This window comes from Meleagris gallopavo, chromosome 9 (genome assembly GCF_000146605.3).
Source record: "Meleagris gallopavo isolate NT-WF06-2002-E0010 breed Aviagen turkey brand Nicholas breeding stock chromosome 9, Turkey_5.1, whole genome shotgun sequence".
NCBI classification, from domain to species: domain Eukaryota; kingdom Metazoa; phylum Chordata; class Aves; order Galliformes; family Phasianidae; genus Meleagris; species Meleagris gallopavo.
In genome coordinates, this window is record NC_015019.2 from 4,590,774 (window position 1) to 4,618,754 (window position 27,981).

Here is a 27,981-nt window from a genome sequence, read left to right on the forward strand (position 1 = left end):
AGGAAGTGCAGATGAGGGCTGTCACAGGCTGGTCCAAACTTCCAGTGTCTGGCAGGGGAGGAATTAATCAGCCCCTTAGCACCCAGTGCTGCAGGTGGGAGAGAGGCTGATTTGGGCCAGCTGGGAGAAATGTGCTGGTTGCTTTGGGAGTGGGGGATGTGTACATGACTGTGTTGGCATAAAGGCAGTGTTGCTGCTTGGTGCTGCTTTGGATGCAAGAGAGGACTAAGCTGAGACACATCATTCTTTGTGCTGTCTCCTGAGTCCTGTATTTTGTACTCCTCTGCAATCAACTGCTCCCATCTTTAAGGTGATGGTGAGGTAGCTGTGGTCCTCAGGCCCTGTGGCATTCGCTGCTAGTGCTGCTGTTCCCTCTGAAGAAGGCAGGCTGTTCAGCTGAGATGATGGAGCCATCCCCATGGAGCTGTAAGAGAACCTGCATGAGAACTCTGTGGGGAAGGATTCTGGGTCTGATTCTCTGTTGTCTCACAACCTTCTGTAGCTGCTGGTTCAGTGCAAAAAAGATTGAGAAATACTGAATGAACAAATCCCCATGGGGCAGGGAATAGCAGCACCCAGAAGCAAGCTCAGGTGGGAGCTGCAGTCCTTCCATGCAAATGGTAAGTGCTGTGGGGTACTGAAACACCAGCATTTTGGGCTGTACTAGGCAAAGGTGGCTAAGATGGTGAATCCTTCAGAGGAAGGAGCAGCTGCTGTAAGATGTGATTGGAAAATGCAGAGTGTTTTGTGTTTGCCTGGCTGTGGGAGTGTCATGTTCTTGGAGCTGCCAGAAAGGACAGGGTGCACAAGGCAGCCCAGGGTGTTTTAGTGTGTGCAGCTGTGTCCTGGCCAGCATCGGAGAGGTTCGAAAGGAAGAGGGAGAAAATAAGTCGTGAAACTGAAGAAGGAAGAGACGTTGGCGCAACGGTGAGCTGGAGTGTGGGCTGCAGGAACATCCCAGGTGGACTGGAAGAAGGGAAAGGAGACGTGGTGTGCCAAAAAAATGCAAACAAACATAAAAAAGTAGCAAACAAGAGGTCAGCTCTTGAAATGGGCCTGCTGGAGCGGGGAGTCTTGTCCTAGGAATCCTTTACATCCAGAATCCAACATGGTATTCCCAGACCTCTGTCTGGTTCTTTTTTTTCCTCACCAGTGTTGCCCCCCTCCTCCTCCTTTGTCAGGCAACTCGTTAACACTTATTAGCAAGCATCTTCAAAAGGCCGGGAGGGGGGAGGAAAGGATGGGAGGGGAGCTGAGATGGCTAAAGGAGGAAATGATTAGGAGATTCCTTTTCCTTTCTGCCTATTCAAGCTTTAATGACCAGCCCCTGCTCTGTCTGTGCCCTGCATTGTTACCCAGCCCTACCCAGGGTCGCTGCACCCTTGCTACCCCTGCACTGATCTGCTCTGACATCTGGGACACTGCGAGTGCCCGCAGCACCTAACCTTTCTGATGCTGGGGAGGCTCGCTGGTTCTTAGCTTTGCTGCTGCACTTGGCGTTGGTGCCAGTGCTGCGTCAGCACTGCCGTGCTCCTGAGTTTATCTTCGTGTTGGGGGCATCAGTGCCAAACTGCCTTGCTTGGTCTGCCCCTCGCAGGCCTGGGATCCTGCCTGGAGACTGATCTCTGTTTACATCTAAACATGGTTAGTAAATCTTGGGAATCCAGCATCAATTACCAAGAATCCACTAGGCAGCAAACGGGTTGTTTTTGTGGTGGGGATTTTGCTTGCTTGAGGTGTGAAGGAAGGATGAGTACAGGAGACAGGACTTGGCTCAAAACTTTCTATTTTTGCCTTGCAGCTCCAGAGGCTTCAGTTGCAATGCATGTGCTGTGGTTTTCACTTCAGCTAGTTATCTAGAGCTGAGCACTAATCCCATTGGAGCTGATGGCAGAGTTCCCATTGGCACTGATCGGAGCAGGCTGGATCAGTGGAATCCATATTTTGTGGAATGTGAGTTGTACTTGTTTTGTTCTGTCCACCAGATTGGTGTTTCTTCACCTTGTCCAAGTCGTGGTACCAAAATTACAGATCATGTCTGTTTTTTATGTGTTAGTGAAACCCTGCAGGATTTTTCTGTCAAAAGACTCCTGGTTTTTTGACCATGACTTGGTCATGACAATCCTAGGAACGGATGCTTAGAGCCTTGATGTGAGAACAGCTTTGAGTATGTATCTCTGTGGGTTCTGGGCAAGAGCTAATAGGTCTAGGCTTTCCTGGAGACAGATCTGGCCCTAAAAAGCAGACCTGGCTGATCTCAGCACCTTGGGCTGTGTCTCTGCTCTCATGGTTCGGTGCAGCAGAGCACAACTTGCCCAGGTAGTTCAGTGACCTTCATGTCTTCATGTCAGCATTAAAGATGAGCACCAACCTGTAGAGAAGGATAAGATGGAGCCGGCGGGTTAGCTTCATCTGGATTTCAGTTTATAGCATGATCCTTGGATAATAAAGAGGAAAATCAGGCTTAAGAGACAGTGGTGGCTGGCTGGAGCACTCCTCCCCATACCCAGACTGTGCAGCGCCTGCTCAGTGCTGAGTGCTGTCTCTCAGAGCAGTTCATGCTAGGTTCCTTCTTTCAACAGCTTGTTATTGCAGCGTCTGCTGAGGGTGGGAGAGAGTCTCCTTTCTGTCACTAACGGAGGCTTTAATCTGGAAAAAAAAGTGCATTTTGAGATTTATACTGGAAAATTGGAACTATACATGGGAAAAAAACACAGGAGTACTGGTGAGCTGGAAAAAAATACAGACAAATATTATTTCTTAGTGTTTTCTTTTTTTCGGAGTTTAATTTCTTTATCTACTACTTCTTCCATGCAGCATTTTGGAAAGAATTTGGCAAATGTATGAAAGCAATCTGTAGGATACTTTGTAGTCAGATGCCATAACCTAGATTAACTTGTCTGCTTGTACAGAAATAGCCAGTAAAGAAATGCACTGATTTATGTGTCAGCTTGAAACTTGTTTGGGGGAACTGCTATAACTGTAGAATACAAAAGATATTTAGGACAGACAGTACAAAAGTTTCTTAGCTTCTTCGTGTGAAAAGAGGGGTGAATTTCAATTATGTATTTTATTAACGCAGCCTTTTTAGCTCTATAAAATGGTAACAATGTTAAAATCCCCTCCTGGGAAATAATGGCACATATGCCATAGAGAGAGTACTTGAGGATGTTACGAACTGCTGGTAGAATTAACCAGTTGTTAATCAGCTCTTTGTTTGCAGCTGAATGCTGCTCCAGCCTAAACTGAAGATGATCAGATGATAACTTTGAATCACAGGATTGAGTTGGAAGGGAACCCAGAAAGGTCTTCTGGTCCAACTCTTCTGTCATAGGGAAGGTCACGTAGCCCAACTTGCAAGCAGTTTTGTTGTGAGCTTGGTGTCTAACAAGATATGCAAGGAATTATTACTGTGATTAAAAACAGGGCAACTCGAATGAAGCTTTCATTTGCAGGTGAGTCAGCAGTGGGTTGGTGCTGAGGTGGTTACGTAGGCCTGAGTGAGCAGCACTGGCTGATGGGGGCACTGGTGGCTCTTGCCATGGGTTGGGACAGTAACTACAGAGGCACCACATGGGCACCTGAGTGTCACTGTTCCTGTGATGCACTGTGTAGGGTACTCAGGAAATATTCAGAGCTCCAGAGTCTGCTACAATGATCCTGCAGGGCTCCTGATGGGACATAGCTTCAGAACTGAATGCAGTGAAGGCGTGAACTCTGCGAGGTGACTGCGCTACCTTGTTGTCTTCCAGTAAGTGCTTGTTTTCCTCCAGTAGTAGAGAAAGTGTTTTGGTAATATAATCCCAGCAAATGAAGGGGCTTTCTTAATTAAAGTAATAATCTGAAAGTTGTCATTGGTAAGTGTGTAAACAAGCTGATTGCAGTGGGTGCATGAATAGCTCTAATGAGCATGTGTGGGTATTAAATTAACCATGGTTCACAAACCATGCATGGCTGTACCATTATTCAGCAATAACCACTTTTCTCTGGTGCTTTACTCTGCCCACTACCCCAAAATCCTTGTCTTTTCTATAGCACTGCACAGCAGAAAGGAACCTGCATCTCTCACAAGACTGGGATTTAAACACAATTATTACTCCTAAGGCTGGGAAGGTACCATGTGATATTGGCATTTTTCACTTGGATGAAGTGTTGCCCAGTGGGTTGAGCACAGGTGTTCAGCATCAACCTGTCCTTCCTGATCGGTTGTCCCAGGGCCTTTGGAGGTGGCAGTTCACTGCTGGGTGTGATGGAGAGGAGTACTGGTGCAATGGGAGAATAATGGCTGTTGCAAGACTGTGGTACCATTAACGAGCTCCTTGGAGGAAAACCCTACAGAAGTGCAAATCATCTTACTTGCTATTAATTACTGGTGTATTTATTCATTGCAATATGCAGGGCAGATATAGCAGGTTATCAGCTCAGCTGATCTGCAAGAGGGTGGACATACAGGAGCTTCTTGTGATGGTCGCAAGGAGGAGCTTCTAGACTTGTAGCTCTGATTTGATTATGCTGGTAGGGATGCGGAGGAATTTTCCTTCTCCAGATCCAGGAACATCTCCTTGGTTTGATTAAAAGGGGCTTTTTTGTGTACCTTCCATCTCTTGGAATTGAAGCAGACTTTGAGTGCTAAACTTATTCTGGCTGCCTTTCCTGGGTGATTTTTGTCTACAGCCTAAAATGGCAAAGAAGAATACAACTGCAGAGATCAAAGTACATCTTCTTCCCTGATCCAGAGGAGCTCAGTTATGTGCTGCTGTGTACTGGAGGCTATTGAACCCAACCTCCCATCTTGGAAACAACTCCTTTGCTGTCATTTTAGTTCATCATATTATGAAGTGGAGATTCTACCTCCTGCTAACTATTGTTTTGCTACAAATAGCCTCCTTACTTCAGAGATCTGAGATGTGGCAGAGAATGAAGGTGGAGAGGAGATGCTGAATCCATGACACCACCAAAGACAACAGCCGGCCACTGTTTAAAGAAACAGTGTCTTGCATCATGAAACTGAAGGTAAATCCTATTTATTGCATGCGCTCCTGCCTCCAGCTTCTGACTGCTAGGCCATTTTTTGTTATCCAAACCAAAAATCTTAAGAGACTGTTTTTGGTAATGACTTTTGAGAAAACTGCTACAGCTTGCTGTGGCTATATCCCTCTATGTATTCCAACACCTACCATGGGTATTTTGTTCTTTTGGGTCTGTGTGGTCATCAAACAGACAAATGAGCTAACCCTGGCTCTGAACATCTTTGTGTTTATAAAGTCCTCATCTTTTCAGATGTGAAAAGTAACAGAGGAGGTTTATGAGGGGCTGTTTTCTTCTGATACTGGCCCCAAGTAGTATTCCTTGCTCTTTGTCAGATACAGGTAATGGGTCCTGATCCCCTGGGCTGGCTGCTTGCTTAAAGCACTCCTATGTTGTTGCTGGAGGTCCTGTTATGATGTGGATCCTGAGAAGCCTGGTGCTAAGTAAGAATTTCATGAATAAGAAGAAACGCAAAGCAGCAAAGCAAACAAACAACAAAGCAAGTAGGGATGTTTTAGCAGAGCACAAGTGCTGTGCATGCATCTGAGTGAAAATTGGAAGTCCACGGTGGAATTTCTACACTGGTGTGAGATCTGTCTGGATCACTTCCCTTTCCTGACACAGGAAAGGCAACATTGCCCTGCTGGTTGTGAAGCACTCTCCTGGCAGCCCCATGCCTGTTCAATTTGCACGTGGCCAAACTAGGTATAGGAAAAGAGGCATGTGATAAGCTGGCTGCTGCTGCCCTGCTCTGAGGAAAAGGTCTGGGTGTCCTGGAATTGTGGGGAATTGCAATTTTCAAGTGTATCTGTGAAGCAGACCAAGGCTTGCTGAAGATTCCAAGTTTCAAGGTTTAGTAGTTGCTGCCATTTCACACTGCTAGCGAAGTCTGTGTATGTGTCATATAATTAACACCAGAAATTCTGACTCCTGAGGCTATAGGGTTAAACAAGTGTGTCCCCATTAAACTTGAATAATAAGAGGTTAACTCATTAGGAAAAGAACACTCCTGATGTGCTTAATGGAGGGAGAGAGCATTAACTCTTACGGTTCCTTACAAATCCTTGCGTTAGTTTAACTTCCCTTTGAATGTTAATTTTTCTTCTACAGAATACTTTATGAAAATCTCCAAATGATCTCATGTGTTCCGTGTGAATCCTCTTTTGATTTCCTTGTTATTGACATGCTTGACTCTTCTGGAGTCTTTAAAAATACGTCCTGCTGTGCTGATGGCTGGTTGCATACTTATAAATAATACGCAATGCAGAACTTCTACAGAACAAAGGCAAATCCTGAAAACAGCTCATTTGAATGTCCAGTAGCAACAAGTCGCATGTCTGTGTCTTTCCTGGTTTATCCTTGGAGGAAAAAAAATAATAATAATAGGAGGGAAGACCTGAAGGTCCTAAGTCATAAGCAATTGGCCTGCAAAGGTAATATTTTTCATCAATGAGTTTTCAATTGTAAAAGCACAGACAAGAATCATTTTGAAGATATTGCATTTGCAGTTCCAAAAGTAGTTAAGTTTCCAAGGGGTACACCTAGCTCATAAACCTCTACTTGCTGTCATGGGTTGAGGACTTGCTGTTGTACTTGGCTGGTTCTAGGGTTCAGTGCTCGCTGACTCTCATTACTTTAAAATGGGCTTCTTGGGTCAAGCAAAAGAAATATATGCAACTGAATACAAACAAGGCAGAAGCTTGCAAACCTAAAAATAGTTCTTAGTGGCTGTGGCATTAGCAAATCCTACCCTAGTGCCTGTGGCTGCAGGCTTTGACTTTGGAGTTCCCATAATGCAGTTGTCTGTTGAAGACTGCATATTCTTGCCTGGAAATATGAGTCTTATGGAGCTGATTTCTTTCTTCACCCTGGACAGGGATGGAAGTTGGCGAGCTCCTGTTCCTTCAGCCATTTTGCCCCATTCTGAGGGCTGTTGCCCAATGGAAGCGTTTCTGGGAAGTGAAAGATGTCTCCTTCACGTCTGGGAGATTCTTTGGGAGAAATTTTCCTGTCTTCAGGAAGCCTCAAATGCTGCAGTTCTTCTGAATGGGGCGAGCCTACGTCCTTTAGAACTTCTGGCACTGTGAAGATGATAAACCTATTGCAGGTTGTGCTACCACCACAGAATGAATAATTCAAGCTTTGACTCCATATGACGTACAGTTATATTATTATTTGTGCAGTTCCATGTTGAAGGCCTGTGGGGGGAGAAGAAGAACCCAAACTGTTCCGACCAACTCTAGAAATCAGCTTTGCTTAAGGAACTGCAACATGTTTGAAGCAGGTTTAGCTGGGAATAGCTCTAGCTGTGAGTGAAAGTGACCAAATGTAGCCTCAGACTGTGTAATAATGTTTTTCAAGGCAGAAATAATAATTTATAATGCATGCAGCTGTGTAAGCTCTCAGCAGAATCAATTGTGAAATATTTTTATTTTGTGGATCACCTGAGAATAGCCTATCTTCTCAAGGCATGCAAGGAAGAGATATGAGAAGTCTGGTAAACACTTCCAAGTGAGGAGGTTTCCAATAGCAAATAGTAAACCAGTGATGTCAGCCAAAGACAGGAAATCAACGGTTTGGCTCCTGCGTCCTCCATGACTGTGCCTCTTTCCTGTATGTGGGAGTGTGCCTGGATCTGGAACTGTATAAGTAATCGCACACCATCATGTTTCATGTGGTGCAGTGGGTCTTGGAGTGCCTGGCTTCTGGGATGCGTAGGTGCTTAGTGTAAACACTGCTGAAGAACCTGTGTTCAGTGCTGTCCCACAGAACGAGTCTGGGATCCGAGCTGTTCCATATGCTGCAGCAGAGTAGAGGAAATAGCACCTTTTTTTTCCTTAAGTCACACATTCTTTTGTTGAGTTTACTGTCTGTTATACAGGCAAATGAATCTCCGCATTCTTGTCAGGTGTTTCATACAAGGCTTCTGCAGCAGCAGCCGAAGCATTTAGATTATTTTTTTGTCTTTATTTTTATTGGCCTGGTTTCCACTTTAACAAATTCACAGCTTGTGAACTGTTGCTGGAAGATTCAAATGTGCAAAGCATTAAGGAAGCACTAAGCACAGCCATCCTTTTAATTTGTGCCCTGTCTTTGCTACTAATAGTGTGTAACATCTGACTACAGGAACGCCTAAAGCACGGGCTCCCGTGGAGCCCCTCTATGTAGGTGCTGTGCAGGAGGGAGGGGGAATTCCTGCCTTCTGGGGTCTCGAGTGGGAACTCAATAAGAAGGGCTGGGGGAAATCACCATGGTGAGGAAGGAGAGGAAGCGATTTGGTCACGCAGAGGATCAGCGATGGAACAGAGAGCAGAATTAGGTCTCTGCTAGGTTATGTAGTTGTATTTAAGCTCATTTTCTCGCAGTGCCTTGAGGCAGACTAGGTGACTTCTTTTGCAGTACTTTTCTGTCCCATTTTATTATGAACCCATGGATGGAATTGTTTGCATTCACTAATTAGCAGGTTCCAGCTAAGGACAAATCTTATTGAGGCTCACCTCAGCTTGCCTGGGGGAGACTTAGTGCTAACCATGACTTTTCCTTGTTTCCACTGACCAGTCCAGTCTCGATCAACTTGGTAGTTTTGAAAACTGTGTTCAGTTAATTCCGTTGTAAAGGCAACCCCTCTGGCCATGCAAGTTTGCAGGGAGAGGCACAGAAAATAGGCTTGGATAGCGACCTACCTTTCTCTGCAGTCATGGAAATCATACCCATGAATTCATAACCTGAAAATACAAATACAGAGCTGATAGATATGACAAAAGAAATTGTGCTTCTGTTTCACGGAATGCCATGACAGAGAAACTGTGCTTTTTAGTGGAGCTGCTGAGTTCTTGACATGAAAGTTCCTTTTACAAATCCAGTGCATTAGTAACAATAAACAGATCTTCCAATGGATATTGATTTAGGGGAAAAAATAAAACAGATGGATTAGTACAAGCATTCATCTTCACTGTCAGTTTAATATCAAGATAATTTTATTTGATGGTTCAATATAATAAATTCCTCTTTTCCTTAATACATATTTGGGAAAAGCAGACAATATTGTAATACAGTAATTAGCCATATTTGCCTTCACTATGTGTGAATAAGATTAATATACTAGAGTGTTCAACCTAATTGATCTATTATGTGATAGGGACTCGCAACCAGACTGCAAATTACAGTTTAACCCCCCAAAGGGCTAGACTTGTTTAGAAAATGTGCGAGTCTTTAAGAGATAAAATTAATAGAACTGGCGTTGACCTAAATATTCAGTGTTATTAATTGTATCAGTGGATTGTGGTGCTTTTATGTGCAACTAGGAAGGCAATGTGTGTAGAAAGGAGCGGCTTTATGATGGCGGTGGGAAGGGTGGCTAACAGAAAACATGACAATTATTGCAAACCAGGTTTCCTGGTTAAAAAAGTGATTGTCACAGGCCCTTAAAATTGCTATTCCATGTGGTTGTGATTAAACAAATCATCCGTGCAGCGCGTTTGGAACATAATGGCTCTGTGGGAAAAAAAATGTAAATCAGGTTTTTGTATTAATGAAAACGGTTTAATATGGTTTTAATGACCCATTTTTCAGTCTTCACCAGAAAGTAATTACCAGTTAGATAGTTAGTGCTCTGGGCTTTGTTCTGGCTCTCAGAACCCCTTCAGCCTGTCACCCATGGGACTCCTGTGTGCTCTGTGGGCAGCCCTGGGCTAGCGAGCCAGTGGCCACCGGGCCCTTCCTGCAGCTCTGCTTTGTTGGGCATGAGGACAAGTGTGTCTGTGCTTGCAGGTTCCCTGTTTGTTGCCAATTGGACTAAGGGAGATGAATTCATACTGAAACCAAAACTGGGGAGGCCTGGATATACCTGATCAATGACTTATCTCTGGGATTAGGTCAGGGCTGTGAGGCTGAACATCTGGGCACGGCAGCAGGGTGGGAGGCAGTGCATGGAATGTGGGAAGCTTGGATCCCAAAGGAAGGTGCAGCCCAATGGCAAAAGAGACAGCTGGCAGGTTTCGTTGGCTGTAACTTGCTCATCTCCAGCAGAAATGAGAGTAGCAGATGGTGGTCACTGGGAAAACGGGGGATTCAGGGTCTGCGTGTGCCTGCCTACCACCCAACTGAGTAAACCCTCCTGGCTCCCTGCTCTTGTGCGTGGGTGCAAAGTTTGATGGTAAATGACTGAGGTCTTAGCACCTTCTTAGTACTTGGAAAGGGCTGCCAGCCAGTGGCATTCATTCAGAATAGGGAATTATTAGATTGCTTTTTGCTGCAGTGCTGGTGAGCTCTACAGCAAGCTCAGAGCAGCCATGAGCAGGTAAGGTATTGGTAGGCACCTTTAGATCAAGCGAATCAAGACCCTGTTGGATGCTTGCAGTTTGCACCTACTTACATAGGAGCAGATATTTCATTACAGAGTGTTCTTTGGTCTGGCGGAGAAAGGCATAATGCAGCCCAATTCCTTGACGTAGGAATGTGCAGGCAAAAAGGTACATTTTTCACATCAGGAGTGCTCAACATTGGAATCCTTTGCTGGGGGATGTGGTGAATGTATTATCATTGGAAATCTCAATATTAAGGCAGGTGTTTCCAGCTTGAGACCTGCTGGCAGAGGCTTGGAGATGTGCTCATATACAGGTGCGAGACTGCATCCAGTGCTCCTAATGCCACTGAGAAATAAAGTAGATTGATGGCAGTGAGTGAGGAGGAGATTTTGAAGGAGGGAAGGATCCTTCAGACTTTATTTATCCATTGTAAAGAAACATATGAGGGTAAACAGAAATTGATTTTTCTAAAAATCCCTCCCAGGTCACCTGTAGGGGAAATAATGCGACACAGCTCAATGCCACGCACTGCAGATTTTGTCAAGAACATAAAGAAACCTGGCGCTTTATTTTTATTTTTGAAGTGGAAGTGGTTCACAAGGTATACCAGGGAGATGATTCAGTGCTTACAGCTGTGACATGTCAGAGTCTCGTAAGCTCAGATGACTGTCTTTATTGTGTTTTCCTTTTCATCTTCCAAACTTTGAGCCCTTGTGTTCCTATCATTTTCCCTTTTCTGATGTGAAATAAGGAGCATATTCTAAACAATGAATGGTGTTCTTTTGATACGTGCTGTAATAAAGAAACACCGACTTGGAGAACAGCAGATCATAGCTGTCCACAAAGAAGTATAGAGAGGTGCTAATCCTTTTGGCATGGCACTTCAGCCGCTTCTCCTGCTGGCTGATGGAAAGCCAACAATTATTTCTTTCTTCTAACATAGCGGGGACAAAGGAGCTTCCTTTAGCAACCCATATCTGCCCTAATTTATGTTGCAACATTTTAGGGAAGGGAGCAAAAGTCATTTTAGAAGCTATTGAAGAATGTCTTCCTCTTTTATAGCTCCTGCACATTTTTGGCAAATGAAGCAGAATACATTCGTGGGGCACATCAATGGCAGCAGTCTGCAAAGGGCTCAGGGAGGGCCTAATCACCTCTTCAAGTAGTGGCACAGCTGCCATGCGGGGAAAGTAGGAGGTGTGAATCTGAGGGAGAGCTGTTCTGTGGATGGGACTGCAGGAATGGGGCTGTCCTCTGCTGAAAGGGCTGGGTTAGGTAAAGCTACATCCCAGTGCTTGGAGGGCCTTGTCTTGGATTGTTGCTGCTGCAGTGACCTTTGGGGAATAGCACCCAGGGGAGCTGGTCGTTGTGGTGCTGAGGAAAGGCTCTGTGGATTTCACCCTTGCTCATGCAGACAGGGAGCTGCGACTCATAAAGGGCTCAGGTGCTCCATCTCACCCCTGGGAGCTGAGGCACTGGCCCTGTTTAAAAATGCTTTGCAATTTGGATGTATTTTTTTTCTTTCCTTCCTCAAACAGGATGACTTGCTGTGCTGCTATGTGTTGGATGAGATGGCAGCTCCCTGCTGAATGCTGTGCAGCGATGGGGGCCTTAAGATGTGTAACATATGTGAAGCAGTTGTTGTTTTGTGGGGATCTTTCACATGGCTAGTTGGAACACATGGTCAGATTCATGCTCATTGACCCTAGCTGGACACCAGTACTGCTGGGTGCGTGGAGTCCCACCAGGGATGGGAAATTCACTGTGGATTGAAAACTGGTTTACCTTTGTGTGCGTGACTCAGGATGTAGCAAGGATGTGGCAGCCAACACTCCTTATGAGGGACTGGAGCCCAGAGGTGGCATAGCATTGCACTGAGCACACAACAGGTGAAGAAATAGTACCAGTGTCCTGCTGGAGTGCATTTCTTCACACTGGGTTAACCTAGAAGGCTTATTCTGATTACAACCTAGTTGGACTAGATAACAGCCAGAAGTCCCTTCCAACCCTTACATTTTTGTGATTCTGTGTGAATTGACTCCAGTGTGTGATTTTTGTGACCCTTTGTCAGAATGTCCCCTATTAGGCAAGCAAGTACTCTGGTCAAGGGCTGTCTTTTTGCTATTGAGTGGAACAGTAGTTAGTACATAATGGCTCCAACTTCTCACTGAAACTTCTCTGGGCTTTACTGAACCGTGAGCAAAAAGTAATAAGATTGACCAGAACAAAAAAGCCCCAGGAATTTTGATTTTTTTCTACCAGTCCGAGCTGCAGAGAGTCCCCTATCCCTTAAGGCCTGGTGCACATGGGAGTATTTCCATGGCCAGCGGGATGACTGGGCTTAAAGCACGTGGCTCTGCAGAATGAGGGTTTAGCTCCTCAACAACCTGCCAGCCAGTGTGTGCTTGGCACTCGAACAAATCAACTGCAGCTTTAACCAGTGTGATGCTGTATCCACATCAAGAAAGCCATGTCATGCTTGGCTTATGCTTCGTTGTTCCTGCTGGCAGTGCTGTGCCCATGTCACCCTGATATGTCAACTGGTCGCTTTGCTGGGACTGCCAGGTTTGGTCAAAGGCACCTGAAATGATTGTGCCAGTGTCTGAGGACGATGGGTAGATATTTATATTTTTAAGCTCCTCTACTGACTTCTTCCTTCCAATCACAGTGATGCTTTCTTCTCTTGAGGCTGCATTCATCCTTTTCTTTGCCCTGCTAAATTCTACTTTCTCTCTGCTAGGCTGTTTCTGTCTTGTTTCCATGTTTGATGGCCAGATGGTTGGGGCAGGCTCTGTGTCTGGGAGACAACTGGGGAAACCAAGAAGCAGAGTTCCTAATTATTGGCTGGACAATACTTGATTTATCCTCTTTCCATCATTGTGATTGCTTTATCTGTTTTTAATGTCTGCTTTCTTTAAAAACAAGTGCTGGGGGAGAGTCATGCTCTGAGCTGGGTCCCAGAGCTATGCCTTCATGGGACTGCTGCAGGTTCCTGAGCTGAACACCTCATCCTTTCCTTCCTGTGGTCTGTTGCTGCGCCCTGGACTTGGCCATAGCTCAATGCTCCTGCCTGTGCCAGGGCTGTGCTCCCTTCAATATGGTTTGGGAAAAGCAAGGAGTGGATGACTGTGGGCAGCAACGTGCAGAGCCTGGGGGTGTCAGGGCTTGGTAAGCCCACAGGGTGTGTCTATTCTTAATAATTTGAAGATTTTTACAAATTGGCTTTCTGGAGCTGGGAGATGGGCTGGGGAAATGGGAATCTCCTGCAAGCAAAGCCCTGTGTCTTCCCAAGGAAGGCTCCTCAGCTGCTGCCTTAGAGGAGCACAGGGAGTTCTGTAGCAGCTGCGTGGGAGGAGAAGAGGGATTTGTGGTTCAGCTTCTGGGAACTGAAGTGTTGAAATCTTGCCAGCCAGGAATGAGATGCCTTTAAAACTAGGGTGAAATCCAGGCCTCGCTGAAATCACTTCAATTTTGTTTTGGGCTTCAGTAGCATCAAGACCCGTCGCCCCAGCTCTGCAAGGAAAGAGTTGGAGGACTGTCCACTGCAGTGCTTGTTGGTGAAGCTCTATAGCCTGAGCCTTCGTAGAAAAATAAGTGTCACAGTTGCAATTTGTGTGTGCATATTCAGATAACAAAGGGAAAAACTAGTGAGAGGGTGTTTGTAGGGTTAAACTTCCTATACTTTTTATAGTCAGGAAAGTGCACTGGGCATGGATTATTCCCTGGCTTTAAGTGTGGCTCTTCCTCTGGAGGAAACAATCTGTTTTATCTCCCCAGGATGGAGTGACCTGCCTGATCTGCTGCTGCGCTGGATGGTATTGTAAATACTTCTCTCACCTGTACAGGGAAATCAAATAACAATTAAAAGGAACCAAGTAAAAAGACATGAATCAATGCCATTAGAATAGCAAGCATTTGCTCAAGTCTCTGTATGGGACTGGTATGTAAGCGCATACAAAAATGTAAATGTATTTTTCTTTTTGCTGCATATGATTTTTTTAATAATTAATTGGATACTTTGGTCAGGAGATGGTGCTGTAAATATGTCTGTCTTATACACTAGTCTAAACATCCCTAGTACTACATGATAGTGAACTCTAAAAGCAGATTGCCCCAAAGATCTGTTCTGCAGTGAGATCTGCGCTCTGCTGCTGTGAGAAGACAAATTATATGGTTGAAGGGCTGTCAGGAGGCTTTTGTACCTCAGATATGGTTTCCTGGCAATTTGCTATCACCTGCTCTTCCCTGTACCATTGTGGGTTTGTCTATCCTTTGCCCCAACCTCTCAGAGGATGTGCTGTTTGGGTTTAAAAAAAATAAAAAAAAAAGAAAGAGGCAACTGAGCCTCAAACACCAAGTCATTGTACCATCTAAATCAGTGCTATAATAAACTCCTTTTAGCAATGGCAATTCCTGCTCACCTTAGCAGTAATATCTAACATCTTTCATGCTTAAGGCATCTTGGAGCACACCCAGTAGGCAAAGCTCTCTGCAGACATGTCTTCACATGCTTTTTGTCTTGAATCTGAGACCCAAATGCAGACTCTAATAGCTTTGGGCCTGGTGTGTCCACATAATTATTCCTGAAGGGCTGCTAGAGAAGTGAGCCATTGATAGGCTGCTCTTCATTGTTTTTACGTATAGCCTGTGCTTAATAAATGTCTTTTTCACGTTCTTAACAGTAAATATATATATATTCAATTTAATTTTCTGTAGAGAAAGGCACCAAAGGAAATTGCAGCTGAATGGCAATGCCTATGCTAACAGAGCACTGCCAGGTCGTACAGGATTTCCGCTTTGTGTGCGAAGGAAGAGGTGTTAGCTTTGGGTAGAGCATCCTGCCCCAGTGTTCTCAGGTCAGTGAAGATGAGCAGATCAGGCACTGACTCTTGATGTCTCACATATAGCATTAACTGCCTTGCCTACGTTGGCATAGGTTTGTATCTGGCAGCCTGATGACTGGGTAGCCCGTCCCCACACACGTGGCCTTGTTGTAGTGTAGGCTGCCTTGGTTTGTGCCTTCTATGTCAGAGATCCTTTGCTCATTTGTTCTGATGGAGCCTTTTTGCAAATGCATAGTTAATGACTAGAGTGGAAAATACTTTAAATTCTTTTTGATAACTTCAAAAATGTTTTCAGTAGCAGCTGAGTTGTCAGAAAATATTTACATAAGTGCATCTGTGAACCTTGCTATAATATCTTAAGATCTGCGGCAGCTTTGTCACTTCCTTACAAATAGCTGTGAGCGATCTATTATGTAAAAAGGTTCAGTTTAATTTACAGGAAGCCTTACATTTTTCTCCAAGTACTGTGTTTAGTTCTTCTATCTATCTTCTTTAAACACTACTGTGACTTTTTTTAATGCTTCTCTACAGAATTTCGAATGATGTGTAAGGAAATGTAATACTTTCTTATTTGGCTGAGGAGGGGGGTGAGAATTGAGCCATCCTTGTGTTGGTGAGCTGCTCTCCAAGCCTCCCTTTGGCACTCCTGACCTAACACCAAGGTGATGCTGGCAGCTAGAGACAGAAAGCTGTCCCTGGGTTGAATTGGATGGAAACAACAAAATTGCCTGAATCTTGCATCTGGCATTGTTCTGAATGCAAGTTTTAAATAGAATCTAGTCCAGTAGACCCAAACCATCCGATATCTTTAATCACATTATGTAAATGTGACTTACCCGAGTTGCAAAGCTGCTCTGAACAAGCAGAGGCTCGTTGGCATATGTCCTCAATCAGCTGAAAACAATCGGGGACACTTCCTGAGGTTGCTTTGTTCTCCTCCACTGTCATGTGTATTGTGGGTGGTCACGTTCTCCAAGTGTGTGAAGCTTTGCTCACACTGTGGGAATTTCTTTTCTCTATCTCCATCACCAATGAAACCAGCCCTTCAGACATATTTATCCCCGAAGTGTAAAGCGAGAGACAATGATGATAATGGGACCAATTATTTTTCCTAGTGTAGTGTCCCAGATCTGACTTTTCCTGAGAGAATACAATGTTTTTCTCGTATTTTATTTGATTTTTCCTCCCGATCACTCGATGACAAATTAACAAGGAGAAGATTGAGAGACGAGTGATCTCTCAAACTTATAATATTGGGAGGTTTACATGTTGCTATCCAGAAAATAACTGAAATAACAGAGAAACAAGGCCAACTTGAGCTGCTGCAGCATTCCCAGGAGGAAAAGAAAGAATTGGCAGAAATTTCTGTTAATTTTCATGTTACTTTCATTCAGTAGTGATTAAAATTGCTATGTGCAGATGCTGCTAATGCATGCACGTTGCATAGGAAGAGAGATTTACAGAACTACTCTCCAGAGTTAGTTAAAATTTCTCAGGAAATTTTGCTTGTCTTTGAAGACACTTAGTAGGAAAATGTTTTCTTCTCCTCAAAGAATAGAACAAAATTTATATTAGTTGGTCTTTTTTTTTTAAAGACTTGTCCAAATAAAAACTCTGTGAACTTCATTTTCTTGAGGTAGTGAGTGAATAAAATATCTGTCCAATGTTTTCTTGCTGTGAAACCAATAAGCTGTAGGAACTGATGAAGTTGAAGTGCTAAATGTTACCAGAGATGTTTTCTTGTACATCTTCAGTAAGTCAATGCAACTTCTCTCTTCCTCAGTTTGGAAGAATACTGGCAATGTCCAGTTTGGGAATACAGGGTCCATATTCCACCATTATGTAGATCTATCTTTTTTTTTTTTTATTATTCACAAAGTCCAAGAGGTCCATAAAATAAATGGAGTTCAGTGATTTTTAAACTTGGTGATCTCAAATGGGCCAGAAGAATGGCTTAATGCCACCAATGAAAAGAGCAGTCTGCTTATGTGCACATTCAAAATGTTCAGTACAATCTCAGTTTCTAGCGTTGATTTATTTGGCTCCTACTTTTCTAGGTCCCAAGAGCTGCAATGGGAGGCACTTCCAAGTCTCTGCTCCAGAGGGAGAAATAAAAATCAGTTCTTTTAAGAGCTGAATTTGGTGTTTTCTCAAACATGTTTAGCATTTTGCTCCGATTGCTATGGTGACCTCCAGGTTAATTCAGTAGTGGTCTATTCTGCTGCGAGAACCCTGCACACTCCTCCTATATTTCTGACCTTTTATGACTAGCTCTCTAAAAACATGGCCAAAACCAAACCTCTGGTCACATATTGTGAACAAATCAAATTTGACTGCTGTCTCATGAAGCTCACTGTATGGGAGTAGAATTCAGTCTGGGCATTTCCTTTAAAATTGTTGGAAGAACTTGCTGCAATCCAGAGAACTCTTGGATTGTGCAGAAGGCCATTTTCCATTGTGGTAGAGCCATCCAGTTTGGCAAGACAATATTCCTCTTCCCCGTCCCAAAGTATCTGAACTTCATTATGAGTTTTCATTCTCTTATTCCTGTACAAACTTCATGGTTCCCCAGGGTGCAGCTTCCTGTCTGCCTTCTTGCTGTGCAAATGTCTTTTTCACCTCAGCTTTTCTGTTAGGCCCAGAATTCACTCTTCTAAAGGTCACAGTTTCAGAGTGTACATCTTGTCAGCTGCTCTACATCAGTGAATTTGCTCTCAGATTATTTTCAGGTTTAGAAAAGTGAATACGCTTATGTGTACCTCCAAAGAACTTGCATCCTTCCTCTGCTTTAGATCCATATATTTCTCTACTGTTCCAAGAGAAGAAAACATTTTCAAAACTTTTGGAATGTTGATTGGATTCAAGTGTTAAATGGGCAAATGCTTATGTAGCTTCTTAAGTGTGTGATTTCACAACCTATTTTATATTGTGAAGCGAGGCAAGAATTTGAAGCTAATGGCTGTGGTAGTTAAGATTTGTTTTTTTTTTCAGGTATGTCTTAATTTTTTCAGAATGTTCTGAGCAACTGAGTTCTTAGCATCAGGCTTTAGGGCAACATAATTGAAGCTTCTATTCTATTCCCAGTGGTATTCTAAGTTGTGACCAGCAGTGAAGGCTACTGCTGTTTATACTTGCATGTAATATTTTTTACATGCCTTTTTAAAGATAGATGTCAGCGCTCTCTCAATTGGAGTATGTAAGTAATTTGTTTTTACTAGGCCAGTCCTTTGACTCATCTTTCTCTTTAGTAAAGCCTCCTTTTTTGGGCACTTTCATTTCTGGTGTTGGCACAATAAATGTTGGCTTAGTTCTGTGTGCACCCCACAGCATTGGTGCTTGTATGCAGTGGCCAGATCACTTCTAGCTCTCTTGCCCTGAGGAACTTTCCAAAGGGTAACACAGGAGCAGAAGCATTTGTATTCCCCATCAGGATTATACCAAGGCACCCAGTCCCACTGTAGTGCATTGTTCTTCACAATTTATCGTTTTATTTGGCCTCTTCTCGAGATTGATTCTTTCCCCATTTGGCAATAATTACATGGCAATACACAATTAAACTTGGACTTACAGAATGTAAATCAGCAACAAGAACTTTCAAGTAGCTGCGTCGTTACGTCTCATGTACTACACAACTCAGACCTGGTTTGTTCTGCTCTTTTCTTCTTCCTTAAGTCGCTGTTGTCTACTCTCTTGGTATGGATCTTTTCTCCATCTTCTGTCTCAGCCTCCATATCTTTGGCACTGACTTCCCTTTCTTCACCTACCAAACACCTTTAGGTTGCTGTTTTGTGTTACTTTTTAATCTCTGTGATTTTGAACCTTTCCCCATTTATGTTCCATCAGTTAAAAGCTCCCACTTTGTCTTCTAACCATATCTAATGTTTTACTAACTGCACTAAATCTTCTCAAATTAATCCTTTTCCCTGGGTTACAACATTAAATACTAAGGTAAGACCAAAGTATTCCACTTAGGAACGCACTCTGTGTCATAGGAATTGACTGTGAAGTGGATACAAATTTGTGGACATAGACTTAAAATTTTACTCCAGCGGGAATCTAAAATTAATGGTGGAATGAACAATAGAACAAGTATTTTGCTTTCTCATTAAATAAGTAGAAATAACCATGGGTACCAGTTTGAAGCTCAGATGTTGCTGCTTAATTAAAAAGGACTCTGAGTAACGATGTGCAGATTAAATCAGGGAATGGAGACTTGAGAATCTGGGTTCAGTTCTCAGATCTGCTGTTTCACTGAGCGACTTGTCCAAGTTGCTGAATGTTCTGGAGACCCAATTCCCATTCTAAGAAGGGGACAACAATACTGCTTTTATCTTAGATTATGAGGCCTCTGGGGTAGGAACTGCCTGTTACTTCGAGTGTGTGTATCATTCAGCACAATGGGGTCCTCCTCTTGGAGATAATGGCAACAACATGTGCAGCATTCACATAACACAATTTGTCTTTCATCTTCCAGTGCATTGCATTTCCCAGATTGCCATAGAATCTTCTCGTTTAGAGATGAGAGACCTTTGTTTTGCAAGAATGGAGGCATGCTTTCTGTCTTCCTTTCCTCTTGCCTTCTGAGATGAGGAAGGTGTTGGGGGGAGCATTGCTGGTATAGTGCTGATTTTCCTGAAGGATATCCTTGAGGAGGCTGCCAACGTGTCTTACCAGTTTAAGAAAAAAATCCATCCAGAAAGTACTTGTGACATACAGGGAGAAATACTTCTGAGTTTCATGCCCTACGATTCACCACGTGATGAAGAGCAAGCCAGAAAGAATACCTTGAGCATTGTTGTCTTCACAGGTAAAATATTCAGGTTAGATATTATCTTTTTTTTTTTTTTCTTTTTTTTCCCGCAATATTAGGTCAGGAACAGCCTCAGAAAATAAAAGGCTTTACAATAGGGGAAGGAAATGGTTGTTAAAAATCAGTCAGATCCATGACTCTGGTAACTGCAGACTGATGTGACTGCGTAGAGATGCAATGCGGGGAAGCGTCCGTTTATTGTCAATGGCATTGGGAAGACTGTCAGGAAAAATACTGAAAAAGGCATTAAATGGCATTAAATGGCATTAAATGGCCTGTGGCTATCCGTTATGCTCACAGGAAGTGGAAAATGGCATAGCTGACTTGAAGAAATATTTGGATTTGTTAGTGTCTCAAAGGAAGAAGCACTGAGCTAGAGAGTTTGCATCGTTAAAGACTTGGAAATTCTGCTGGTCTTTAGATATACAACTACTGGCTCTTCTTCATCTCTCAGGACAATGGAAAATAATTAGGTTCTCCTTGAGCATGGAAAGCTTCTTTGAGAGTAAGCAAGCAAACCCTCAAGTAATTCCATGTTTTGAACTGATTTAGCAACACATTCTAACTGACATTCAAATGAGATTTTAGATGTCCCTTTATTATTATTAATTTTGAATTTGAGAGGTTTATCATGAGTCATAGGATAACATCAATTAAGGAAAATGTCTATTTTATGAAGGAAATATCTTTCTTGAAGATCTCTCATAGAGGGTCTACTGGAAAATGATGTCCTAGGCTGTGCCTAAGTTGCCACTAATCAAGTGCCTTATTTCTAGCACTGTCTGTTACAAAATACTTCAGAAGGAAAGTGAGAGTCCTCAGGAAAATGGAAAATAGTGTAGAAAATCTAAATTTTCTCTTGGTTTCAAGTCATGACAGGAAAGTGTGAAACATAATAGTTTGTCAGAATACTTGGTTATGTTTGAGTCAAACTGCTTAACATACATGTGGTATGTCCAGGAAAAACATAAGTCCCCATTAGTTTAGCCTAAACTAACAAGTAATACTTGAGCTGTCACCTAGATTTGCACCCTGGCTGCTCACAAACAGATGTGCTGGGCTCCTCACTACCAAATCAGCACATACAAACAGAGATGCTTCGTGTGTATCTTCTCTGAGAATGTAGCTGTTAGCTGTGTGATAGATGATGCACAAATGTTGAAGTGCAGCTGCCCCAAGAGCTGTGCTGTTACTCAGTGTTACTGGGAGTGGCTGCTGGAAATGATGGAGCACCATAGCAAAGCAGCATTGTGTTTTCATACAGAAAGACAGATTCCGTCCCAGTCCCAGACCGCAGTCAGCAAGCGTTAGGCAGTGTGCTGCTATGGGGTAGAGTCGTTCTAGCCAAGACACAAAATTTAGCAGATGTTTAGCAAAAGGTTCCATTCTTGCCACAAACACATGTGGAGCTGTCAAGAGTCTAGTAAAGATTTTACAAGTCTTATAAGTCATAGTTTATTGAGCTTGGGAAAGAATTTAATATGGCATTGTGATCTTGGAAGCTGTTTTTTTTCTGGCATAATATATTTTAATTTGGTTCTAAAGTTAAGCTCTACTTTTGTGATAACTAGTAAAAGAGAAGCTAAGTAGATTTTGTAAACATTGCCTCTATTCCTCTTTGGAGTCTCCTCCAATAATATCTTCTTAGGTTACACCATTGTGTTTTCCTCTGAGGGGCAGCTACCAGCAAGCTGAAGCAGTGTTTTGAAGCAGCTTAGGTCTTTGGGCTTAAATTTGTTCTGGAAAAAGTTCTTCCCAGCTTTCATAACATCTATGGAATGGTGCAAATAAGAGGAACGCAATTTATCAGCCAATGTTGGATGTGGAAATATTGTTATATGTGGATATATTCAGTGAGCAGCTTATGTAAGTGAAGGACTTCTTAGGACATGAAGCAGTACTGAAATATCACGGAAAGCATTTGTAGGGAGTGGGCCAGTTCGAGCAATGACACCACCACCTTCCTTCCCTTGGAGCCCCTGCTGAATTAAAAGTAGGCACATGGAAATGTATTTTCCTCACTGGTGTAGGTGAGGACAGCAGCTTGTTCAGTGCTCAGCAGTTCTCACTGGGCTGCAGGGTTGGGAGAGAAGCGGTTAAGAGATGTGCTGCTGCTGTCTTGGTGTGAGATGACTGGCATGCTCGTGTGGAAAAGCATTAACACTTCTGCTCCCCTTTGCATATGTCAGTTCTCAAGGCACTAACACCACAGAGGAACAATGGTGTTGATTGACATAACCCTAACAGGAGCTGCTGGCGGAAACAGCTGTAGTGTTCTAGTTGTTAGTGGGCGCGATGTTTTGAAAAGGTCCAAAAGAAAAAATTACAGCCTGAAAACCCAGATCTGATCCACTCATTAGCATGTGGGAAACAGGAGCCCGAGTAAGTGGGTAACGTGGATGGAATGTGGTGTGTTCCCCCTGTGCAAACCAGGGCAGGACCAACTCCAGGCTGTTTGGGAGCATGATGAGCAGCACCCAGGCAATGTTTCAGAGAGAATGGAGTTGGCACAGTGAGGAGAAATGGAATCAAGTGTGGCAGTTCAGTGGCTGAATCCTTCTTGATTTAGGGTCTGCCCTTGTTATGTTCTCATCGTTTCCCTGGACAAAATATGGTGAATGCAGTGATTCTCAAGGGATCTACTGTCCGTCCCATACGTACAAGTAGCTCTCATTACTGTTAATGGGAGTTGCGTGTGCTCAAAAGGTGAACAGACTTCCCTGTGATGCTTTGAGAAGGAAGACTAACATCTAAATGATGTGTAATTTGTGCAAACAGCATATGTGATGGCTCTGTTAAGCTGTAGTTCTTCAGAGTATCATTGTAGTAACACATCCTGTTAGAAAAATGGTCACTCAAAATATAACTGGCTATTAATTTCTGCTCTGCTTTGCTTAAACTCTGTATGCTCCTTTCCTATTTTCTCGACAACAGCAAAACAGCATTCCATTGATGAGATAGTCTTGAAAATAACTATGATTAACATCTGTTCATATTAGGAAAAACAACCTTTGGGAGCTGTGTCTTGTGGGAGGACCATCAGAGAGACATGGAGAGCCTTATATAGAAGAGGCAATTTGTTTTTTGAATATGTAAAATAGAAGTCTGAAGTGAAGGTATGCACTGAAATTACTGTGCACCTGTGCTGGAATTTGGACCAAAGGACAATCTTTGTTTTCTAGAAGATGCTATTCAAATGGAGCATCTCACTTTAATTTTTGTATAGCTGGTATTAATAGTAATGAGATTGAGGATAAAGCTTCAAAAAGAACCAGGCTTGTGTGAGAGAGGGAAGTCTGGTTCTGGAAGGAATAATGCAGTAACAGTATTCAGAATTTACTCTGAGGAAAACAGTGTTGTAGCTTGTAGCTGAGCAAGCAGAGAAAGCCCTTAACTCTGAGCCAAGTAGGTTCAGCAGCTTGGCAGCTCTCTGAGCATTCGCCCACCATATTGGACTAGGAGCAAAGATGGTCCCCAGTGTTCATCTAGTATTAGGGTTGCATTAAATCAACTCTATGCAGTTGTTGGTAAATCCCTTATGAGAGCTGTGAGCAAGGCTCAGTTTTCTTTATCTAATGCCATATATATATATATATACCAATCCTGGTGTGTATATATATATATACCAAATACCAGGATTGGTATATATGGACTGTGTAAGCACTCAGTGTTCTCCTTTCTCACTTCACATGTGATCTTGTGCCATGCTACAACATGCCATGGAAATTCTGGGCTGTGGACTTGCTATCTTTTTTTCTTTTTCAGTGCTTCTGGCTTGCAAATGGCTTGCAAGTATAAATCCTCTTGACAGCACTGGGCTGAGAGGATGACACAGCCAGCAGAAACCAAGGAGTAAAGGATGTACTAACCATGGGGTTGACTAACACAGAATCTGTGTGTAAAAGTTGTTTTATAGCCAAACAGTGTTTGCTATGTGAAAAGAGGTCCCTTCTGGTTGTTTTAAGATGTCTAGTACGAATTCCTGACATAAAAGCTCTCAGCCTTGACTCTATAGCTTGCTCTGTACTTGAACAGTGCTGAATGTTGGACTAGTGAAAGAAGTGATGTAGGGTCTGCGTGGCCAGCAGCCCTGGCAAGCCTTCATCATGCAGCCAAGTTAGACAGCAGTGTTGAGTAATCACAAGTGAATTGTTTATTAATAAGAAACCAAGATTTTAGAATGGAGTTGACATTTTTTGGCTACTCAACGTGAAGTTGATCTTTGCTGACCTTTATCTCAGCATGTGCTAAGGGTGCTGTGCTTAGGCTTGTGCTGCATAGTTGAAGCACAGGATAAATGTGGCAAGGAATACTAGGCAAGGAAAATGGCAAGGAACACTAGGCAAGGAATGAACTTCTTGATTGCAGTACAATTGTTTGAAGGCAGGAGGGTGAGCATACAAAGGGGAAGTGTTACTGACCCTCATCCATGAGGATAAAAGACAAAATCTGAAGGATTGTAGAGTGGAAACAAGTTTGGCAGTGCAGTTTCTGATATCAGTTCCAGAAATGGGATATTAAGTGAACCCAATATAGGGGATGGCAAATCCTGTATCCTTTGCCAGAAGAAGCAATGCGGATGAAGTGATACGTAGTAGGGAGAGCGGCTGCCCTTCCTTCCCTCGGTGCCTACAGCTGGCTCGTGTTGTCGCACTCGCAGCTGATGCCCCTCGGCCGATCATGCATTGCTGATCACCATTCAAGGTAAGAGACAAAAGGGAGAGCTTAGCAGTCAAGAGGATACTGAGGAGAGGGGAAATTGCTTATTTGAAAGGCTCTTCAAGCACTCCTCTCTTTCCTGACAACAACAACGTTTATCGCTCTTCTTTTATCCCTCTTTGTAGAGTCGCTGTCCATCATGAAGAGCTCCTGAGAAACCCTCCGTTAATCTCACCCCTCCGAGCTGGATGCCCCACGATGGGACGGGGCGGCCCGCAAGACCCGTCCTCGGAGATGGTGTTAGCTTTCCACGATACCAGTTTGATATTACGATAAGCCAAATGGGATGAGGGCGAAGAAAGTAAAATTCCCGGGTATACCTCTGTGTTTGGAAATACATTGACTGCCTGGGATTTATCTTTCTCTAATTTCACAAAGCAGCCTAGACTCTTCCATTGTACAGCTGCACAGCTAGCCTGAAAATCCCTGAATTTTTTGGGAAAGTAGTTCAGTTGTTGTTTCCCTTTGCTCCTGCCTGCCTGTTGGTGAAGTTTACTACTGGTAGTTAACATTGCTTGCCTGCCATTTGTCTGATACCAGTGGTAAAGCTTAGATTGAAGGCAGTGCAGTGGCATTCAAACTTCTGCTCCCTTCCAAAGTTGCTCAGTCTTTCACTGCTACCTACATGAGAAGCTTTTATTTCTATCTGTTAGGAGGGCCACAACCCACTCTGGGGCCAGCCCTCTAGAAATAGGGCTGTGATGAACCTGAACCATGGGGGTGAAGGGGTTCATTCGAAAGCTTCACCTGGTGCCATTTCCTTCTGACTGCTTTGTGACTGATTTATCTCAACGTACAGCTGTGCTTATTTGTAGCCTTTTATAGACACCTTTGTATTACCTATGATTATTTTTGCTATCATGGAATTGGATCTCAAGAAACTTAAATTGGTGGGATTACTTCTTGGAATTGAATACTACTGTGCTTGCTGATGGCAGTGCCATTAGCTGTTATTCTGAAAAGCTGTGACTTAGCAGAGTCAGTGTTTCATTCTGAAGTCTTTAACAGTAATATTTCATTAGGCTTTCATAAGTCAACCAGAAATGTTTTGTTTCTGGGTACCTCAGCTATGAAGCATCACTTTTTGTGGCACTGTCCTTGCGCTTCAGATATGGGGGAATGGACACAGCCTGGCTGTGTCCCCTATTGAGCTTTAGAGGAATGGGTCCTGGATTTACCTACATCTTACAGCGGTGAGACTGATCAGAGAAATGCACCTGAATGTACACCCGGTGCCTGAGCAGAGCACTTTGCATTTTCTAAACGTTGCTTTGTTTTAGTGCTCTAACTACATTCTTAATTGGGAAATATTCCCTGTAGTTCTGTGGTAGTGTCTGCAGGGCTAAGGGGGTCGGTCCCTGTTAGAAGTAAAGGCTCATCCTCTTTTGAAAGGAAAATATCAAATGTCATAATTGGTATCTTGATGTTGATGTGTTAAGTGCAAAAATGACTTAGGTCAGTAAGTGTGGGCTCAGAACTGTAATGCTCTCAAAGCGTTCCTCCTTTTGCCCAGAAAGGACTCGAATGCCATCTCTATCAGTCAGTGAAAGCTTAGTTTAATTGGCTCCAGTCAAGGCGCTGTATTGTTCTGCGTAATCTGAATTAAACATTGGTTTGACTACATATGTGGCTTTATCTTCCTCGAAGACATAGGGTGCTCAGAGTCAGACAGTAGCATCAGCTTTGAAGTTAAGTTATTCATAGCTCAAGGATTGATTCTGACATTAGCGCTGTTTCCCTATACTTCTCCCTGCAAATGCGTCGCACCAACCCATTCTTTCATTGCCTGTTTTCGTATTAATTTTAAATGCCTGCAGTTTCATAGAGGAGGGGAAAAAGACCCACAAATTTCTCCTTCCGCCCTACGAATGAGACCGAAAACGCAAAACTAGAGGGATGAAGAGCGACTGCGAACTTTGTACAGAATCACTTCTCGCTCGTGTTTATAAACCAACATCTATCATCCACCTCACTGCAGAGAGAGCTGTTGTCATTGCAGTCTGTGAGCAGGTTCTGTCACTGAACTACAGAGCCGGGCCATAAACGCATGCAGGAGGTGCCCTGAATGCCAAACCAATGCAACAAATATTCTTTCTGGGCACTGCACGGCCCTTCTGATTAAGGCCGTATCTGCCTAATAGCTTAGGGGTCACTCACTTAAGCAGCCTTTGCTTTTAGCTGGCAGGTACAATTGAGTTAAGTGACATTTCCTTCTCTCTCTTTCTCTTCTTTTCTTTAAGGGACAAGTGGGGGAGGAAGCATGACTTTATTCTGAACTTTCTTCTTGTTTCTTTGAGGAACTTTTTGTGTGAGAAAGACTTGATGTCAGCGCACAAAAAATGACTTAAGATTTGCATTCTTTTGCCACAGGAATAAATGAACAAAGTTTGCAACTGAAAAGGCATTTTTACACCTTTTGTTGTTTAGGAACATAGAAATCCCATTATGCTTCATGCATAGCCCTAAGGAATGTGCAAACAAGTATTAGATCAATGGCATGTCTCTGCAGCTTCTTTTATCATGAGTATTTAAAACTGAATATTCAAACATTCATTCATATTTCAAACATCTGTCTCAAATAGTGCATTTGTTTTGGAGTATGTTTTATTGCCAATAGAAAGGTTAAATTGTAAAGCTTCTAAATGTTTTATAAGCTGCAGATGCTCTGTTATGGTTTGTAACAGTGTTTGCAGGGATTTTTTTTAAATTATTTATTTATTTATTTATTTATTTATTTATTTAATGCAACAGATTGGAAAATTAGCAATAAGCTTTAAAAGGTAGCCAGGCACAAAAAGAAGCCGTACTGGCCCAAAAGAAGGTGTGGGAACATGGTGATGTGTAATTCGAAGAACTTAGCATAGCTTTATTCAGTAGCAGTGGTGTCAGCATTATTTAAAGACACTTTAAAGCCATCTTCCTTGCCCAGGTGATCCACACAAAGGTCGTGCTCCCACTTGCAGTAATCACCCTGCACAATTTGACAGCAGTCCTATAGGCAATGACTAGTGTGGAATGGGACAAGGTCTGATAACACATCGGCTTTTTTTTCTTGTTCTGGGGGAGGACTTACAGAGGGACTTGGGGGTGGGCAGCGCTGCTCTTGTGCTTGCTCTGCTGTGCTTGTCCTCAGCACTGGTGCCTATGGACCTTGTGTGAACACTTCTCCCATTTTAATGTATTATCATAGAATCACAGAATGACCTGGGTTGAAAAGGTACACAATGCTCATCCAGTTCCAACCCCCTGCTATGTGCAGGGTCACCAACCAGCA

The 27,981-nt window shown here is 43.2% G+C and overlaps 1 long non-coding RNA gene across 1 annotated transcript; it reads left to right on the top strand.

The window, feature by feature from the left end:
* LOC109369035 lies at window positions 1–26,190 on the top strand. The gene is made up of 3 exons (XR_004160630.1): window positions 1–426; window positions 503–620; window positions 24,833–26,190. It is a non-coding gene; the product is annotated as an uncharacterized LOC109369035 (long non-coding RNA).
* The last annotated feature ends 1,791 nt before the right edge of the window (window positions 26,191–27,981 follow it).